Below are 20,714 nucleotides of genomic sequence, written 5' to 3' on the forward strand. Positions count from 1 at the left end.
GAAAACCTCTGTCTTTATACAATTTATATAACATTAAATTCCATTTCTTTTTCTTCTACAAAAATGATCATAGCTAGTTAGTATCCACCAGGCAAGCAAAAATGTTGAAAGGAGCCCTTCTCTGTATAAGTGGGGACCTGACAAAGGAACCATAGTCCCAATTTCCTTGGAATTCAGTGTCCCTTTGGTTTTCTCTACATATGAATCCAGTAATTTCTTTGTCCATTTTAACAACTGTTGTTCACTCAGTTTTGACTCTATCCTAGATTTATTGGTGATTTTGGTTAAGTCCTTGCACTCCAAAAGTTTTTTCTTGCTCTTATCAATCAGGCTTGGGTGATATGGCTTCACTGTCCCCAAACCTTTGAGGCCAATCTCAGTACCACATAGCTGCCTGACCCAGATGAAGAAAGAGCTGTTGGCTCACAAACCCAGCACATTTCTTCCTTGATTCCACTGTAGCATTTCTTTCTCAAGAGTATAAATCTCAGGCCGATATTTAACATTCCTTTGCACTGAACCGTGGATTTGTACCTTGTGCTTCTTGAGAGCCTGGAGAGCTCTGCTTCCATTCTTCATATTTCTAAACATGTCGTAAACAGAAGACACAGTTTTATAATTCTCTAGTCATGGGTCTTTGAAACTATTTTACAAAAGAACATTTAGAAACGTTACAGCAGCTCCGGCTGATTGTCTGGTTCAGAATTCTCTCAGAGTGCAATTCCATGTGGTAGCCTGGTATCACTGGTGCTGTACATGGCTCATTCTTTAAAAAGTGGTAATGTAGTTTAAAGATTCTTGAATTTAAAATTCTGAAGTCAGATTAACTAATACAATTAGAGGGTTAAAGGGCTACAAGTTTTGGAAAACTAATTGTACCTCAGGCTTCCCTACTTTGGAAAATGATGTTACTACTTCTCTAGTTCAGGCTCCAAGTTTAGGAGACATTCTTTTTTTTTTTTTTTTTTTCATCAAAGATTCTGAAAGTTTATATAGCCCTTTTTCAAATTTGTATTTATTTTGATAAATGCATAATAACATTACAAATTTAAGTTTTGAGGTAAGCTATGATTAAATGACATTGCATGACTCACAAAAGAAAATGTTGAAAAACTACTTTCACTTCCCTAAAAAAATAATTTCTCAGAGTTACTGCAGTTTTTAAGTCTGGTGTTATTTGGAGAACAACACTTTTTTTTTCTTCTCCCCTTCCTCCCTTTCTTTCTTTCCCTCCTCCTCCTCCTCCTTCTCCCCCTCTTCCTCCTCCTTCTTCTTCATTGTGGTAAGAACAAGTAACATGGGATTTACCTTCTTAATAATTTTTAATTTTTAAATTATTAATTATATCCTATCAATTTATTAATTCATAAATAAAATAAATTTATTAATTATATTTATTAGTACTTTCTTAATAAAATTTTAAGAAATTTTTTTTAATTTTAAGAAATTTTAAGAACGTAAGACAATATGGTTAACAATAAGCACAACATGATATCACAGATCTCTAGAACTTACTCATCTTGAACAGCTGACTCTTTATACATAATTAATGACAACTTTCCATTTCCTCTTCCCCCCAGTGCCTAGCAACCACCATTCTGTTTCTGCTTCTATGAATGGACTATTTTAGATACATAGGAATTGTGCTTGAGATGTCTTTCTTTCACACAGCCAGTGCATCAGCTGGTTTTAGGACCTCTTCATAAAAATGCAACCTGAGCAACTATTACTAAGGCACCATCATGTTTTGCCTGGATCATTGTTATAATCCCTTCACTGAAGCCTCTGCTTCCACTCTTGCCCTGGTCTAATCTGCCCAGAGAAATGAGAATGATGATTTAATGGTATAGACCAGGCCCTGTCAAAACCATCCCATGCCTCCCTATTCAATTTCTGTGAATTCCGAGTTGCCTCCACAGCCCACAAGGCATGCATCCTATGACCCTGCCCTCTTCCCGGACACCATCTTGTTAGTCATTGTGCTCTGGCCCGTGGTCTCCTTGCTATTCTGGAGCAAGCCCAGCTGGCTCCCAACCCTGGGACTTTCCACTTGCTTCTCTCTCTGTCTGAATTCCCTTCCAGATCTCTGCACAAGATAGCCTCCTTCAGACCCCTGATCAAATGTCATCGCAGAAAGGTCTACCTGGATCATTCGATTTAAAGCGATGCTCTCCATGCCCCGGTAATGTTTTTTCTTCATTACCAGACACAGTATTACATATTTATTTGTTTTCCTATTTATTGTTTTCTCTTCAACTAGATAGAATGTAAGCTCGAAGCTGGAATGTCATTTCTGACTTCATTCACTGCTAAATCCCCTAAACTTAAAACAGTGCCAGGCACATAGTAGATTCTCAACACATGTTTGTTGAGTGAATTAATACTTTTTACTATGCCTAAGGTCTAATTAATCTTTTACTTCTACCATATTTGTACAAGGAACTTCTTTCTCATTCAAAGTGTCAGAGGGTAGTCATCTTGTGTCAAGATTTTATTGTTGAAAGAAACCATAATTTGGGGGCAAGCAGAGACCTAAAAATTGGGATATATGGACCTTATTTTTCTGAAGCTATTTACAATTTGTGTGCTTCGGGGCACCTGGGTGGCTCAGTCGTTAAGTGTCTCCCTTCCGCTCAGGCCATGATCCCAGGGTTCTGGGATCAAGTTCTGAGTCGGGCTCCCTGCTCAGCAGGAAGCCTGCTTCTCTCCCTTTCCCACTCTTCTTGCTTGTGTTGCCTCTCTCACTGTGTGTCTCTCTGTCAGATAAATAAATCAATAATCTAAAATTTCTGTGCTTCAATTTCCTTCATTTCTCAAATAAAGTTCTCAAATAAACTTTTTCTAGCTTAATTCTGAGTTTGCTGTGTTGATTTAAATATATGCATATACTTGGAATTACATAAAAATCTATTAAAGTGAGATAGTGATATTTTACTCTATTTAAATTATTACCCTTTGTTTCTATAGCTCTGTCTACATGTTTATTTTCCTTCATTATCAAGTATCTTAACATCAGCAGATCTTAGCATATTATAAACACACAATACAAAGAAACCACTAGGACTTTGTTTTGGTAACTGTTCTGAAGTGTTTGGTTTATTGAGGTAAGAAATAGTTTAGTATCAGAAGTCTTAGATAAGAAGGTCAAAGAATTAGCAAGAGCCAGGTTTTTAAATCCAAGCAAATCTCTGACAAAAGAGTCTGAAGTGAGGGGGTTTGAATTTCAATCCATCAGCAAAGACATGAGTTTTCTACAAGAGCCTTTTGGTGAGGACTCTTGGGAGGCTGAAACAGGCAGGAGCACAGAGTTCAGGTGCACAGGACAAGGGCAGCATCCGGGAAGACAAGCAAAACTTAAATCTCCCTGGGTGAGCTCTTCACTTCACTGCAAATGCCATGAGTGTTGCTATTTACTGCACTTCTGGGCAATAGACCCAAAGATCAAATCTTCCATCCTGGCTCTTTTCCCACATGTAGGACCATTTAAGAAAAAACCCATACAGTTACTGCCCATCCTCTCAGTATTTGCTCTTGTGATCACATACCCTGGATAACTCTAACTCTAAAATTCAGTCTGGGGGCGCCTGGGTGGCTCAGTGGTTTAGGCCGCTGCCTTCCGCTCAGGTCATGATCTCAGGGTCCTGGGATCGAGTCCCGTGTCGGGCTCTCTGCTCGGAGGGGAGCCTGCTTCCCTCTCACTCTCTCTGCCTGCCTCTCTGCCTACTTGTGATCTCTGTCTGTCAAAAAAAAAAAAAAAAAAAAATCTTTAAAAAAAAATGCAGTCTGGTTTTAAAGAACTCCCCAAAAATGTAAATTACATTTTAATTTCCCCTCTACTTTATAGATGAAGAAAGTGGAGCCCAGAGAGGTTAAGTGAGTTGTCTAAGGATGCATAACAAGTTGGAAATTGATTCCAAGTTGGTGCTCTTTTTGTGTGGGTAGAAGCACGTCTTTATCTACATGAATTAATTTCATTTGGAAGAATCAGAAAAAACTCTTGTGTCAGTATGTATTTTATGAGTTTTTTCAGACGTTGACCTGGGACCTCAAAACTATTTACAGGTAAGGATTGTTTTGGTAACTGTTTTAAATTGCCAATATAAGACAGGTTAACTAGAGCAATCTCTCTCTGGAAGTGGTCTGGGTTCAATTCCAGCTGTACTGCTTTACTGGTTGGGCAGCCTCAGGCAAGGTTCTTAAATTTTTAAAAATTTTAAAAAATCTTGTTATATTTCCTTTCTGGGAAAACAGGAATAATAATTGTATCGAACTCATTGGGCTGCTATGTATAACTGAACATATATTAAGTATTAGAGCAGCGCCTGGTACCTAGGAAGTGCTAGATAAATATTTACTTTTATACCTAGATACAAACGTAGACAATACTGAAGTGCATTAGAGCCTGTTCTTAGGGGTTCTCATCTTGAACACAGTTTTGGGGAAAAAAAAAAAAAAGCATTGTTCCAAAGAAAACTCTTCATTGTCATCTCTAGATGCAGTAATTGAAAACCATCGCTAGATGGCAACTGTAATCCACTGTGACTTCAGCAGCCATCGGTTTTAGCAGATGGGTCAGACCTTGGAGTCTATTTTCAGTGCCTCACAGCATTGGGAACTCAGGCTGCCTCTTCCCCACAAGGTGGGTCTTTAACAGAACAGTTTCGATCAGCAAAATTTGCCTTCTCTGGCCGCTTTTGGGACCTACCCACAGGCTTCCAGTCCTCCTTATGGTGTGTCACAGAAGCCTGCATTTCCCTGCCTCCATCCTATCGTGAATTTGCATATCAGGAATACCCTTGGCCAGGTGACTGCAGGACAGTGTCCCAGTCCTGTGTTAATAAGATTCATCAGTGATTCTCCAAATGGGTCTCTCAGCATCACCTGGGAACTTGTTAACATGTAAATACTTGGTCCCCATCTCAGACCTGCTGACCAGGAATCTGTTTTAACAAGCCCTCCTGATGATTCTGACATCTGCTTAAGTTAGGGAATCACTGAGATGAATCACTGTTCAGCATCAAATACATGTTGGTACTGGGCGGTTCCTCAGAGGATATTTTGCACAACCCGCTCATTTTGCTGAGAAGGAAACTGAGTCCAGAGAAGTTAAATGACTCACTGAAGACCACAGGGTTAACTTTTGGCAGAGCCAGGTCCCAGGGCTGCCAAGTTGCATCCCCCGGTTTTTCCAACCCTCACTCAATTTCCCCCTCACAACTAAGGCTACCAAGTACACATTCTAGCCTGATTCCTACTCACAAAGGGGGAAAAAAAAGTATCTTCTTATACAGGAGTTGGTCCATTCGTTACAACTGACATTTCTATAGGGATAAAAAATGGAGTGTGATGCATTTTCAATCCTATGTGTGTGTATGTGTTTAAGTTTGTGTTTGTGTGTTTGTGTGTGCGTGTGTGTGTTGGAAGTGAGGAGGATCAAGTAAAAAACAGCCACATTCTCAATTGCTAGGAGAGGCTTATATGCAGGGTACCTTGGAAAATGGATGAGAGCAAATAAGACAGGCAAAGGCAATGTCTTACCTATCTTAGGGAAGATATGTAAGAGGAGGAAGCTTCAAAGCTGAACTTCGGGGTGATGGATAGGAGTTCACCAGGAGAAGCAGGGAAAGGATATTAAAAAAAGGAGAACCACATATGCAAGGGCGTAGGGCCATCAAACAGTGTGTCGAATCACAAGAGTTTGGGTTGATAGAGGGGTAGGGTGTATGTATGTGGAGGAATTACCATGTTATAAATAATAATGACATTACTACTACTACTAATAGCTGACACTTACTGAATATTAACTATGCAGCAAGTATTGCACTAAACATATTACATGTACTATTTAATTCTTTTTTCTTTTTAAAGATTTTATTTCTTTATTTGACAGAGATCACAAGTAGGCAGAGAGGCAGGCAGAGAGAGAGAGAGAGAGAGAGGAGGAAGCAGGCTCCCTGCCTAGCAGAGAACCCAATGCAGGACTCAATCCCAGGACCCTGAGATCATGACCTGAGCTGAAGGCAGAGGCTTAACCCACTGAGCCACCCAGGTGCCCCTATTAGTTTAATTCTTAAACAACTTTGTGATCCTCTACTCTTATTCCTATTTTATAGATGATAATAGAAACGCATGTACTGTTCTATTTTCTTTTTTTTTTTTTTTTAGATTTTATTTATTTTTTGACAGAGAGAAATCACAACAAGGCAGAGAGGCAGGCAGAGAGAGAGAGAGAGGGAAGCAGGCTCCCCGCTGAGCAGAGAGCCCGATGCGGGACTCGATCCCAGGACCCTGAGATCATGACCTGAGCGGAAGGCAGCGGTTTAACCCACTGAGCCACCCAGGCGCCCCCTGTTCTATTTTCTTTAAAATCTGGTGTTACTACTATTTTCTATTTCTTAGACAGGTATTGAACTTGGAAAAAGAGCCTTGATATTTACTTGTTCACAACAATCTCCATAATGCATAGTAAGTATATAGTTTTGAGGTGAGAGGAATGTTTTTAATACATATAATTTTATTATAAGCATATTTTTCATACATGCATAAACTCAGGAGGATTTTGATAGCCTTTCTTTTTTAACTCAAGGAATTTCCTGAGAAATTAATTTTTCTGCTCCTTAGTTTTCTCATCTGCAAAATATTGGTATTGGATGAGATAATCTAGAAGGCTCCTTTCTGTGGATTTATGATTTAATGATTAAATGGCCCAAAGAACTCATTTCTGAGGTTTTTTTTTTTGGTAGTAAAATTTTAGTTTTGTTTCCGTAAAAGAAGTTATCAAACCAAATATTTCTCCAGGAATTTTTTTTTTAAATTTATTTATTTGACAGACAGAGATCAAGATAGGCAGAGAGGCAGCCAGAGAGAGGGGAAGGGAAGCAGGCTCCCTGCCGAGCAGAGAGCCTGATGCGGGGCTCGATCCCAGGACCTTGGGATCATGACCTGAGCCGAAGGCAGAGGATTTAACCCACTGAGCCACCCAGGCGCCCCTCTCCAGGAATTTTTAAATGGGATGCTTAAAATACTTCACATTTCACCTTTGAGGATCTCTAAGAATCTATCCAGCTCAAAGATGTGACTATATGATATATTCTCACATGACATTTCACACATCTCCGGGGCTAAGAACCAAGGCCAGCTTTAGGCAGACTCCCCCGGCAATGATGAATGGTCAATTTGTTTCAAGGTGGACAAGTTGCATTTTACATGGTGCTGTCCTTTTTTGATTGCTGTGATAACAGTTCAGAGCTTCAGAGTTCATATTATAACCTTGATCTTAACACTTGTATTCACAGCTGAGGGCAAACCACTTTCTTAAGAAAGTCTAGAAAACCTAACCCAATGTTCACCTTTCTTGTCTAGAGAATTTGAATAGTCCACAGGGTGATTTATCTTCAATAAAGGAAGGGTAATAATGCCTGAAAGAAGAACCTATAAAATGTATTATTATTTTTAAATTTTGTGATTAAGAACAAAATTTGCATTTTACTCCTCTCAATTTTTGCCTTTCTCATTTGTAGGGACTTTTGGAGTTGATTACAGAAGTTTTTCTATTTACTTATTATAAAAGCAATGCATATTTATTCTGAAACTATTACAGAAAAGTGTAATTAAGGACATTGAGATGTCTACAATTCTGCCACCCACAGTTGGTTATTTTATTTTTGTTTTATTCTAGGTAAGCAAGAACACTAGAGAATTGGCAACAAGTTCTACATTTTGACAAATTCTTTTAAAATTAATATATAATTAGCTACTTTACACAACTTTTAATCCCTACCTTCAAAGGTAACATATTATTATCATCATATAAAAAGTTATAAAACTCTTTAGTTTTCACTGTTTTGTGATTTTCAGTGCCATTTTGATTTAAGTCCCTTTCTGTTTGTTCATTTTAATTCTCCTTTTTCCAGAAAATATTTAAGATCATTTCAGCCCACTTTCCTCCAGGTGGATATAAAATATGGAGGGAATCGCACCTCTGAAATTCATACCACACTGTTTTGGGGTTTTGTGGGTTTTTGTTTTTTAACCTGAGACCTTTGCTTTATAAACAACAGGCAAGTTTCAACACACTGGGAGCAGTGTTAAAAAGATTTCTGTCATAACGTAACATCGAGAAAATAACAAAGACTCTTATTGCAACCTTTAAAAAGTAAAAAGTAACTCCACCTTCATATAATCTTGTTTGGTGGTATGTATTTTTCAAAAACGTGTTCTCAAGCCTACCAACTCTCTACTCTTCGAGGGCAGGGCTCTGGTCTTATGACTCAATATTCCTTCAATGTCTAGAGCTATTCCTGATCCCTGTATTTGCTGGATAAACACTTGTGGATTTGAAATGGATAAAAGAGAATAAATTCCAAATACTTGAATATTTTTGATAGGTTTCTCTGTGATTCCTAATAACATTGCAGTAATAGACAGCAATGGTTAAGAGCTTAGCTTCTGCCCCCCCACTGTGGATTTTCAAATCCCCAAATGAGATAATCTTGGTCTAACTCTCAGCAGAGTGCTGAGGCCACATAATAAATGCCAAGTAGATGTTAGCTTTCAGTGATTTGGGCTATTTTTTACTCCATATATATTTTTTTCTCCTGAATAGAAATCCATTTTTTTCCTGAGGACTTTCAGTTAGATTTTTCAAAACAGGAATAAGTTCCTGTTTCAGGGGTTATATATAAAATGTCTTAAAGAGTTGGTAGGGAGAATAAAATATGCCATATTTTATAATAAATTTATATATAATTGCTATTTTACATTGCCTGTATCACCTAATACTCCAATGTCTCATTCACTCATAATGTTTAATGGGAACATATTTTAAAATAGTGTGCTGCAGAGTCATAAATATAATTTATAGTTCTTTCCATGGTTCTTGTACTTTAAGCTTTTCAAGCATTCAGCAAGTATAATATGACCCCTTTAAATGAATGAGTAATTTGAAGCATCAGTTAATGACGTTTGACATTTCCCCTACATATGGAAGATATATGAGAATGACCAAAATTGATGACGAAATTACAACTGTGAATCTGCTTTGCTCTATGTGTGACAGAATCTTTGGAAATTTGTCTCAGCCATATCAAGACAGATGCATAAATAAGCCCAGTACTGTGAAAAGTCTGAACATTGGAATCTTCTAGTCCAGCTCTATCCCGTAGAAACGATGAGAGCCTTTCAGACAATAGAAACAAAGAGAAACATATACGACTTCACATCTTCTAGGAGCCACATTAGAAAAGTTAAAATAAACAGGTGAGATAAATTTAAATATATTTATTTAACTCAAGATATCCAAAATATGGTCATCTTAATGTACAATTGATAGAAGAGGTTTTGAGATATTTTACATTCTTTGTGTTTTCATTCAAAGTCTTAGAAATCCCACGTGTGTCTTACACTCACAATACATCTCAACTGGGACTAGCCACATTTCAAGTGCTCAAGCCATGTGGCTCGTGGCTACCATATTGGGCAGTGCTGCTCTAATCATTTCAGCTTTGGAGGCACCAGAGGCTGGCAGCATGGCTTAGAGGTGAGAAGAGAGAGACCAGCTTGGAATCTTGTGTGCCTGTTCTTGGCTCTGACATTTGATATCAAAGTTGCTGTGAACAGTGACTTAGTGTCTCTGGGCCTCAAATTTCTGCTCTCTGTAATGGAGGTTGTTAGTAACTGCCATACTCCTCTTAGGAGGCTGGGTGTAAGATTAAATAAGATATTGTATGTGTAAGTGCTCTGTTAGATCAGAAAGCACCATACATATGTAAGACATTATTAGCCCTGTTATTGTAGATGTACTCTCATGACTTGCCGAAGGCCACATTCCCCGCTGGTAGGAGAATCAAGGATAGAATCTGGGGATTCTGACTTCCAGCCATCTGCTTCAACTAAAGCCGTTCGTACCAAGCTAGCTTTAAAAAAACAAAACAAAACAAAAAACCTCCAAACTTTTCTACTTCAAAAAAGAAATAAGGAAGAGAGTGTCAGTAAGAAGTAAATTCCATCTTAAATGGTTAGGGTCTTCTTGACAATTGTCATAATGTTCTGAAGTTAAAATTATACATATAAGATATTTACATACTTATATATCAGAATTACAACCATCAAGGATTAGACTTTATTGCTGTCATATAATCTAAAACCCTACGTTCTTCAATGTTTCAGACAACTTCTAAATTGAACTGCGGTATCCCTACTCTATTTACCTCCAAAATGTAGTAGAACCACAAGAAAGCCCTTCTGCAGTGGGCTTGATTAATAAAACAGATATGGATCAATTCAGCAGGTTTTCCACGGATATTTTTGGTTACAGATGTAGCTCATTAATTCTCACGTGTGAGATACCTCTCTAGTGTCAATGCAAGAGATACATTTATCTCTGAACAGAAAGTGGGAATAATTCCATTCAATCCATACTATTTAAGTGTTAAGTTTACTGTGTGTAAGGCCCATTAGGTACTTTAATGAGTGAAAGGGATTTATTTCCATGATAATTGTCACTTAGAGATATATGTTATTTAACTTGAAGAAAATATGGAAATTTCTACCAAAATATCTATGACATATGATTCCATAATCTATATTTTCAGAAAGTAAAAAGATAATCAGAAGGGTAACTCCAGATTATTCAAAAGTAATTTTAAAATTAGCATTCTTTACTTTTGGAGAGCACACAGAGGATTAGCTATCATGAGTTATTTCCATTTTTCTAACTGTAAGTCTATCATGGTTTTCATATTTACATTTCTTTTTGTTTTTTTCTAAATTCATTTCAAATGAATTTCTTCATGGAACTTTAAAAACCACACAAAATATCTAGAGCTATATACTATGTGAAATTAGGTACAAACCAAGTTTGTTTTCACCGGAAAAGAAACCCATTCAAAAAGTTCTTTATTCTTTTCTCTGTCAAAATTCTTTCTTTAAAATGACTTTCAGCTGGTTATTTTTATTAGAAAGTTATCATATATAAGCTTTGGCCTGCCTGAGTTGATGACTATGTTGAATAAATGTAACTTTTATTTTCATTTGCTGAATTATTGCTGTTGACTATTGAATGAAATCGTTTTTTTTTTTTAAAGATTTTATTTATTTATTTGACAGAGAGAGAGATCACAAGTAGGCAGAGAGGCAGGCAGAGAGAGAGGAGGAAGCAGTCTCCCTGCAGAGCAGAGAGCCCGATGCGGGGCTCGATCCCAGGACCCTGAGATCAGGACCTGAGCCGAAGGCAGCGGCTTAATCCACTGAGCCACCCAGGCGCCCCTGAAATCATTTTTTGAGTAACCTTTACATTTTATTGTTTTTGCACCCTAGTGTAAAAACAAAGCTTAATTTTTTAAAAGTCCAATAAAATGTATTTTTGATATTTCCACCATAACTTTGCAAGCAATTTCTCTCCTCTACCCTATAATAACCACTTCCTGTATTTTTATGATTTAGTTCAACATTATTATTATAATTTTTTACTGGGTGAGCCCATCAATGTCCTTGGCAGCAAGATTTTGTTAGCAGAAATCCAGAAGCCGAGCCTGTAGTTGATTGCAACAATTATAAAATTTCTTTGGATTGAGTTCAGAGCCTTACCCTGACATTATGAATGTAACAGAGTCATACCTCCTTCATCAGCTTTTCCAAAATACACGATTGGTTTGAGTCCTCTAAGCTGTTGCTTAAACGGACATCTATTTTTTACTCAATGGTTTTGCATTATAAATATTTCATTTGATTAACATCTGGCTTTGATGGAATCCAGCCAAAACAATTAGAGGTACCTGTAGTAAAAATGTGATACCTTAGGAAAATCATTAAAGTATTTGCATTTCTTCAAAAATTCTGAACGGATTCGTTTTAGACAGGATGTGGTCCTGTGGCATTAGCTGCAGGGCCCAATGTTATGCATTTCTTTTTGTTCAAGTGCACCTTGAGCAAGAATGTAAAAATCTGAGGAATCTTAACTCTTTAGTCTTCAAATAACCAAATAAAATGAAATAGACTATGAAAAGCCATTGTGCTATTGAATATCAGGAAATATTGAGTTGGGTGTCCAAAAGTCACACTTAAGACCAGGCAATGGTAAGAACCATGGGATGGCTGTGGATACTATGAGATAATGTCTACTCGTTAGAAATGAATGGTGTTTTTCCTTTTTCCAGTCAAAGTTCAAAAGTTAATGGTGTACTTTATGTTTCAACTAAGAGATCAATCATAGAATAAGAAATATTGGCATGCCGTTGGTTTTTAATTGTGGATATATTCAATATTATACATGAATAAAGCTGCATTTGTTATATCTCACTCTGTTTCATACATCCTAGATTACAGAAATTTAATACATGTCACTTCAGTCATCTGAAAGGCATCATTTCTTCATTTCAGCTCATAACTCAAAACTATAAAGTATCAGCCAGACCAAAAAAAAAAAAAAAAAAGCCAACAGAACCTTGGCCTGATTAAGAGAAATTTGATAATAGTAGAAAAGCACATACAGACATGACTGGGAGATGATAAGATTACTTTAATTTTCCCATTTGCACTGGAATTATTTATTTTACAAATCTCCAGATCTTTTATTACTTAAAACTCTCTGCTGAATCATGAGAAGAAGCTTAAGTTAGCAATTTTCCTCGGCAAAATCTAGCTGCTAGCATCTGCTGAACACTTGGATACCTAGTCAGGTCCTATGGAAATAATTATTTTAAGACTCTATTCAACATGCTTGGGCTTAAAAATCAGCTAGAATCACACTCTGCACATGTATTTTACCCTGGGGGATTTAAAAACCTGGCATTAGTGATGGTCTCCAGGCTTTTTGCAGCAATGAAGATGCGGATGGGACATAGGAACTGCAAGCAGGCCGGATACCCCAGTGTCTGCCAATGGCCCCTGTGCTCAGGGACAGTGACTTCAGTCTGCAGTTGGCCTGTGGACCACCCAGGGCCAGGCCGCTGCACCACCCACCGTTGCTGCTCACACTTACATTTAGACTTGGCCAGCCTGTGCAATCAGGAACCGGTGTCCTTGCTTGTGCTTTCTTGTGGCACGCCTACCGCAGGTTTCTTTCTCTTCTCCAGATGCTGCTTCACTTTCCAGAATAGCTTCTGAGGTAGGAAAAAAGAGGATAATTCTACTCAATTGGAAGACAACAAGAAGCTGAGTAATTATCAAAGTATATTGTTTTGGGGTCAAAGGAGAAATTATATAATAAGATTGTATAAGTACATGCTTCAGTAAAAAAATATTATTTAACAAAATGTAAGTGTACATTTAGAAGATAGAGATTCTTGTATAGTGATTAGGAGAGAATAATTCTTTGTGTTTGTACATATGCAAATACAGATTTATTTATTTTAATACATATACTCTATAGAGGTTTTTGTCCAGATGAACAATCTATTGTATACCTTTATTGCTTTTCATGGTTATACTATGTGTTAAGTTCTCATTCATTTAATTCCCATTAATACAGATTTAAGATAATTTAGAAAGGATTTGGCATTTGCTACAGAGGAAGCAAATTTATGAGGAAGAAAGTAATGCTTAAGGGAGAAAAGTTAAACTTATTTAAGAAAAGTAAATTTTTCCAGCAACAGGTTTCCATCTAATTTGCATACAACAGCATTTGAGTTAGAAATTGTTCTTTGTTATTTATCAAGTCGGATCTGATAGAATTTTAATTTGGCAACACTTTCAGGTTTTCATTTGAGCTTTTGCTGTAATTTAATTAATTAAATGTGCTTTATAAGTCATCTGTAATTTAGACTTTTTACAAATCATATGGACTCAATTTTCAGAAATTTAACTGTGTTTTAGATAACAGATACTCTCTAACTTATTGTGATATATTTCATAGAGACTTGTTTCAGAAATATTCTCTGCATTTGTTTCTCAAAAAAGATTTAAACAGGAACAACGTCAGACATTTAGATAATTAAAATGGCTTGAAAGTCATGATTGGTTGCTTACGAAGTAAGTGGAGAATTTAAATTGGGTATCCAATTTAGATTTCTGCAGTGTGATATATGTGATATATTGTAGAGTAGTAATAGTCAGTAAAACTTTCTGTGATAAGGGAAATGTTAATTATCTCACTATTCTCTGTGTTAGCCACTCGTTGTATATGACTACTGAGTTCTTAAAAGGTAGCTAGTATGAGTGAGGAATTGAGTTTTTTGTTTTATTTCATTTTAATAAACTTAAATGGAAAGATCTACTTGTGGCTAATGGAGACTATAGATCTCGAGTTTTTTTTTTGTATTCTGTATTTAACATGAAATGAAGAAGTACTTGAATGTCTTCTAGCTGTTGAATGTCAATAAAACCCAAGTGTTCCCAAAACACAAGGCCCGGGCTCTGACGCATGTACATAGGCCTGATGGCTGGATGCACCAACACTCTGAACTTGGCTCAGCTTGTGGATACTCAGATACAAGTTTGGGTTCACCACAGGTGACTTGAGAACACGGACTCTAGAAAGCTGCGGGATCTCAAATGATCTCTAGCAATAAAGGTCAATGATGGTAAGTGGACTCCAGGATTGACTTCCAGTTCATTGCTGTTTAGTGTGACTGGCAGTTAACAAGGACAGGTGTGAAGGAGATACTAGCCCAACAGCTGCCTCCATGAAAAAGAAACTCTTCAGATTCACACTGGACAGGAGGAACAGACTGATAATACTTCTGTGCCTTTGCCCAAATTATTCCTCAATAAATATTCACAGAGCACTGCTATGTGCAAGGCGCAGTGCATAAATGTTGGGAAAAAAACAGAGGCCTCTGCCCTCATGGTGGTTAACTGTTAGACAACAGGATTTTTTCCAGTATCTTCTTCCAAAATTCACTTTTTCCTAGATACGGTGAAAATAAAATAGGAGAAAGATACAGAGGATGGACAGAAATGCTGAGGATCACTACCAGGTGTGTGTCATACATCTTATTCCTTTTACATCTCTCTGCAGTTTTCACGGTTCCACACCCAGATAGATGACAAAACCAGTTTTTGAAATGCAACTCTGGAAGCAGAGAAAATAAAAGACAAGACCCCAATGGCATTTTTAGAACATGAGATGAGTATCATCACTTAGCATTTATTGAGTGTTTACAACACGTTTAAAGTGAGTTCTTTCCTCTCTAGTAGCCAGAAGAATGTCCTTTAAAATAATTACTGCTTTTTTGTTGTTGTTATGGGATAACACTTTTTTTCTTTGCCAATTAAAACACTGTAAGAGAGTATGCTACCATCACCACTTAAAAAATAAATCAAATTATTCAATTTTCAAACATGGATTGTAAGACCTGAAAAGAACTACGAGCTACATGGGCCATAAGTAGCTCATTGTATTTTAGTTCATTTCGGAAGAGTGAGCCAGAAATGTGGCCACGTACTAAGCATGAACTATTTAGCTAGACTTCTTCTTCTTTTTTTTTTTTTTACTTTGCCTCCACACAGCAACCGCATAATTAGACGTATGGTTCAACCTGCATATTTAATTGAATTTTCATATGTGTCAATGATGGCAATTTAAGGACGAAAAGGATTAAAAATTAAATTAAGTGAATCCAGCTATAATACATAATAAAGCATCTAAAGACCTTAAAGTCATTTCTCCAAATATATCATTTGATAATGTCCTTGATTTTGTAGACAGACACTTTGAAAACAATTTAAAGAAATGAATTAAAAAGCAATGGAAAATATCACTAAGAAAAAAAGAGATGAGTGATATAAATTATTAAAAACCAGTTGCATATAAAAACATTATGGAGGGGGAGATGAACCATGAGAGACTCTGGACTCTAAAAAACAATCTGAGGGTTTTGAGGGGGCGGGGATTGGGAAGTTGGGTGAGCCTGGTGGTGGGTATTATGGAGGGCATGTATTGCATGGAGCACTGGGTGTGGTGCATAAACAATGAATTCTGGTACACTGAAAAGAAATTTAAAAAATTTTTAAAAATTATGAACAAAATTAAAAGGTAAAGGGGAGTTTGCTTAATTCTTTAAGCAATTTGATACCCTATCGAGGGTTTGAAAACATCGCCACAAATTCTTTGGTCCTCCTCTGTGTTCCCTCCCATCGAATCTGGGAGAACTGGTGACTGCTGAGACCAAGAGGGTGCAGTGGAGATGTTACTATATGACCTGTGAGCTTGGCTCATACAAGACTCATACAAGCCCAGCAACAAAGATGTTGCCTAGTTTCTAAGATGCTGTCTTTTGGAGTCCTGGGCCTCTAAGGAATATGTGTCATTCCCCCTGAGACCATGTGGATTGGCAGCCATGCACTGGTGCTGCAGGTGGCCAGGCCGGCGGAACTCGGTCTTCCTTCTACCCTCACCAGATCACTAAACATGTGAGTCAAGCCATTTGGGGCTCTTTAGAACAGCCTATCTGCCAGGTGAGTAAGCCATAAGAGCAGAAGAAGCAACCAGCCAAGACCCATAAAATAATGAGATAAAAATAAAATGTTTGTTTGAAGCCACCGCATGTTGATATGACTTGTAATACAGCAGTAGGTAACTGGAGCATAGCCTCTTGTATGTATGATATTTTTACAATGAAAATTTAAAAACTAAAGTGAAATATTCTCTGGGATGTTATTTGCAAAAGTTGATTAGTTAAAGGCAGTCTTAGTATTCTTTTTATCTATCTATCTATCTATCTATCTATATCTCTTTATATATAAAGAGCTCTTACAAATCACCAAGAAAGAAATAGCAACACCATGTAGGAAAATGGTCAATTAAGTGAACATAAAATTCACAAAAGAAAAATGAAAAGGCTAAGAAACATGTAAAAAATGTTCAATCTCATTAGAAAATAAAGCTAGTATGAATTAAATAATAGAGTTAAAAGTTTGGTTATCAAACTGGCAAAGATAAAAATTGTATTTAATGTTGATTAATGGCAGTTTAAATGGTACAAGTTTTCTGGAAAATAAATTGATATTACATGAGTAGAGTTTTAAGAATATCCTATTCTTTGATATCACTAGAATCTAGGAATCTGGATGAGAAAGTAATCAGAAATGAAGTAAAATAACATATAAAATGTTTTTCACAGTTTATAGGAACAAAAATATAGAAACAAGCTAAATGTCAATCAGTACCATTAAATAAACCATGTATTTTATTATACAAAATATTATTTTATTATTTAGAAAGAAATTTCAAAGATATTTTGTTGATTCTGACCTACGGACACCATACTACAGTAGAAAAATACCAGGACTTTAAGTCACATAGACCAAGCTTTGAATCATGGATTTGCCATTTACTTTGGCTGGATATTTGGAAATTTGATTTATCTCTCCCCAAGTTTCAGTTTTCAGATAAGAAAAATGGAGCTAAGTAACTATACCACTGGCGGTAGTGATAATTAAGAGATTACTTTTATAAAAATAAGCATAATAGTTTCTTAATACGTGTTGTTTCTTTTCTTACAATCTGAGGACACCATCTGAGCTCCATATCCCAATTCACATTACTTCCCAGTTTACTAAAATTTCTTCCACTCTGGTTCCCTCTGTATATCGCTTTCCACCATTGTCTAGTCCTTACACGTTAGAGAAATCTCAAAAACAAAAGCAAACGCAGCCCCATCAATTTTCTTGCTTACCATCCTTCAGTGATTCTAGTTGCATTTAAAATGTATCTAATCTCCACACAGCAGATGGGGTAAAGGTTGGAAAAGTAAATCAGATCATGCTATTCTTCTGCTTAACCACCCCACCCCCTTACACCCAATAGCTCCTCATGGCACTTAGAACAGACCTAAACTTTTTTTCTGGCTTCCGTGCCCAATATGATTCCTACTTTGCCCACCTCCTGATTTTACCCCTTCTGCCCCTTGTCCCTTATTCTCCAGCCACACTGGTCTTCTCCTTGTAGAAAACATTTTTGCTGGGCTCCACCTTCAGGCCTTTGCTCTTCCTTGTCTGAAATGCTCTTTCCCAAAACCATGCATAGCTGGGCCTTTCGCCACTTAAATCTCACTGTGAATATTGTTTCCTTAGAGTGGTTTCTCTTCACCATTTAACCTGAAGTCAACCACTCATCTTCATGTATCTCTAATCTAATCTTCTTTGGTTGCAGAGTAGCAGTTTTATCTTCCTTGCTTAATTATACATTTTTACTCATTTATAATCTGCCTCAACACCAATGCTTCCTCTCTCTCCACCCCACCTTGAGAGCAGGGAACGTGTGTGTTTTGTTTACTGTAACATCCCTTGCAACGAGAAGTAGGCCTGGCACATGGTAGGTGTTCCACAAATATTTGCTGGATGCATTGGAAATACTTCTTGTAGTTTTGAAACATAGCTTAGCAGTGCAAAAGAAACAGCATTTGACATCATTAAAAAAAAAAGCCCAGAAATTTTAAGTTATATGGGCATTTTTTAAAGCTTTGATGGTTCTGATTAAAGTTAAGTACATTGCTTCAATTTTGAAAAAAGAAAAAACCGCAAACAAAATCATAACAGTGCAAAATTATTTCAGGAGTATGATGAGAGCTCTCCTGTCAAATCAGATACTTTTAAAACCCTACCACCACTCAACAGGCTTCTTGCTTTGAAATGAAGGATATGCACCTCCTACCAATATTTTTACTGCTACAAGGCATGTGATTTATTTACTGGATAGGGAACAAGTCTTTGTAAAATATCCCCTTTCAGCACTGAAAGTGTTGAAAACAGGGTTTCTGTTTTGAGACTGGTTAAATACAAGCCTCTAAAACGCAGAGATGTCATAAGTACCCCATTGGGTGGACGGGAGTTAAAAGTGCTCGTCTTGTCACTCACTCTGGGAATGGCAAGCCCTCAGTAGTTGAGCCTCAGTATTAGGGACGATCACAAGATTCTACTCAGTAATGAGATCCATTTCTATAAAATCCACGAGAAAAATCTGAATTGCTATTTATAGATATGCCATACCATTTCAGAAATTATATAACATTCAGACACTCAGGCGCAAGTTTGGATAAGTGTTTCAACATAGTCTGTCCTCACTAGTTTTGAATTTCCTCCACAAAGCAGGCTGGCCACATTCTTATGATTCTTGAAGAGAAAGGAAATACGTGTTTAATAAACATGTCTTTTGGGCCAGTCGTGCTAATTGTGTTATCTGTATGGTTTCATTTAATCCTTATAACTGTGCAAAAAATGAGTAAAGGCAATGAGAAGACAGATCCTATTCTTTCACACAATGTGGAAGAAGGTCAGTGAATCAGGAATCGGCAAATGAAGAACGGCCTGTTCTTATCCCACTGACATTATCCCAGGGTTTAGTTCCAAATTTTTCAACACTGTGTTTTACTTTACTAATGCAGGCAGCTGTCTGGAGCAAGGTAAATGTTCATTGATTAATAATGTTATTAAATTGGGCATCCGAGTTTCTTAAAACTGTGCATCTGAATTATTTAAAAATGCCAACATTTAGAAAAAGACAATTGGGTGAGGCAATTTGGGGTTTCTGGAAGCTATTTTTTTTCTCTTTCTTTTTTTATTAATTTAAAATCAATTTAATTAACACATAGTGTATTATTAGTTGCAGAGGTAGAAGTTAGTGATTCATCTGTTACGTACAAAACCCATTGCTCATTCCATCAGTGCCCTCCTTAATGCCTATCACCCAGTTATCACCTTCCTCCCCTCCAGCAACCCTCTGTTTGTTTCCCATAGTTAAGAGTTCTTATGGTTTGCCTCCTTCTCTGATTTCATCTGGAAGCTATTTTTGTCTTCTCATAGAGTAGTGTGTTTGATTTGGTTTCATTAATAATATTTGGAGAACTGGAGGGTATAAGGGCTCATTTCCCTTTCTTCCTCAAGTCTTCCTTCTTTGAAGGAAGGACTTCGTCCTTCAGCTGATTTTTACAAAAACTTAAGGTTGTATTGCCTAAGACAAAAACTAGAATTGTGAATTCCATTTCTACTTAAAATAGGATCAACTATGATTACCAACAGGGTCCTGATAAATTGGAAGAGAAAAAAACAATCTCCTGAGGTTGTACTAAGCCACTACTATTTTGCTGGATCACTGGTCTTCTTTTAAGTATATTATGATTGGAGAGACATTAATTTTCCTTTGTTTATAAGATCCACGTTATGATCACACAGTTCAAAGAAGCCAAATCTAAATGATCTGATAGATGAAAGGACAGAGAAGATCTAAATAGCTAAATATATCTGAAATCTTTGGGTTCTATTAGTTTGGAATCAGGAAAGTAGAAGTGAGAAATTAATTAACACTTCAATAGGTGAATAAATTTGAGAAATAGTGACTTTAGTTCAGAAAACTGGAGAGCTGCAGCTTCACAGGTTGAAATTGAAAATTAGGCTCTCATACATCTTAAGAGGTGATATTTGACAGAAAATGGTCTGATATTTTCATTCAAAGTCATCTTTCTAATACTTTTGCAATAGATAGAAATACATGAAATATTTCCTAGAAATTCCTCGTCCTTGCCAAGAAATTATAGCACTTTTCATATGAAGCCATTGGATGAAACTTCAGATAGGATAAAATATTGGTACTATCATGGTGACTCAAGATGTGGTCATGTATGAAGTACCTGTATGAGCTCTCCTAGCTTGAAGTATCTTTTTGGTTATCCAGATATTTGGAACTATAGGGCACTGCTGAAATTGAACCAAAAAATACAAAGTTAGTGGATTCCTTTGTTTGGGCTAACTCTGTTATGACATCCTTGGATTCAATCATC

At 36.8% G+C, this 20,714-nt stretch overlaps 1 protein-coding gene across 2 annotated transcripts in view; it reads right to left on the minus strand.

The window, feature by feature from the left end:
• COL8A1 (collagen type VIII alpha 1 chain) overlaps positions 1–20,714 on the minus strand; it is a 147,799-nt gene that overhangs the window by 39,881 nt on the left and 87,204 nt on the right. For both annotated transcript variants that reach the window (XM_046003911.1, XM_046003910.1), the window contains exon 2: positions 12,980–13,100. The gene's annotated coding sequence lies outside the window, so the exon portion shown is untranslated. The remainder of the gene's footprint in view (positions 1–12,979; positions 13,101–20,714) is intronic.

Source organism: Meles meles, chromosome 4 (assembly GCF_922984935.1).
Source record: "Meles meles chromosome 4, mMelMel3.1 paternal haplotype, whole genome shotgun sequence".
In the NCBI taxonomy this organism is placed as follows: Eukaryota; Metazoa; Chordata; class Mammalia; order Carnivora; family Mustelidae; genus Meles; species Meles meles.